The 609-nt window shown below is 41.2% G+C and overlaps 1 non-coding gene across 1 annotated transcript; it reads right to left on the reverse strand.

Annotated features, from left to right (window-relative positions):
- Window positions 1–239: 239 nt before the first annotated feature.
- Window positions 240–346, reverse strand: LOC136234467 (small nucleolar RNA R71). The gene has a single exon (XR_010691349.1). It is a non-coding gene; the product is annotated as a small nucleolar RNA R71 (small nucleolar RNA).
- Window positions 347–609: the final 263 nt, after the last annotated feature.

A 609-nucleotide genomic window follows, 5' to 3' on the forward strand; every position in this document is an offset into this window, starting at 1 on the left:
TTAATGGGTTTCAATCTGAAGATCCAAATGGGCATATTCAAGAATTCATCACGTTGTGCAACACATTCAGGTCAAACAGGGGTGTTTCTGACGACGTAATCAGATTGAAGCTATTTCCTTTCTCCCTAAGGGATAAAGCGAAGAACTGGCTAAGAAATTTATAGCCAGGAATAATCACAAGTTGGGAAGATATGGCGCGAGCTTTTCTGATGAAATATTTCCCACCTCGACAGGCCATAAAACTGAGAAATGAAGTGTCTCGGTTCATACAAGAAGAGGATGAATTGCTGGCAGAAGCCTGGGAGAGATATAAAGAGTTATTGAGAAGGGTGCCAAATCATGGTATCCCTATGTGGATGCAGGTGCAAAATTTCTACAATGGTGTGACCAACATTTACAAAATTCAAATCGAATCCATTGCTAACGGTAATCCAGAAGATCTTGAGCCACAGGCTTTGTATGACCTTATTGAGAAGGTAGTCAGCACAAGTTACAACTGGCACTCAGCCAGAAGTGAAGGGAAAAAGATGGGAAATGATGATGTTATGTCAAAACTGACAAGTCAGGTAGAACAGCTTGCTCGACAGCTGGGAAAGATAAATGTGTCTT

Source organism: Euphorbia lathyris, chromosome 6 (genome assembly GCF_963576675.1).
Source record: "Euphorbia lathyris chromosome 6, ddEupLath1.1, whole genome shotgun sequence".
Classification (NCBI taxonomy): Eukaryota; Viridiplantae; Streptophyta; class Magnoliopsida; order Malpighiales; family Euphorbiaceae; genus Euphorbia; species Euphorbia lathyris.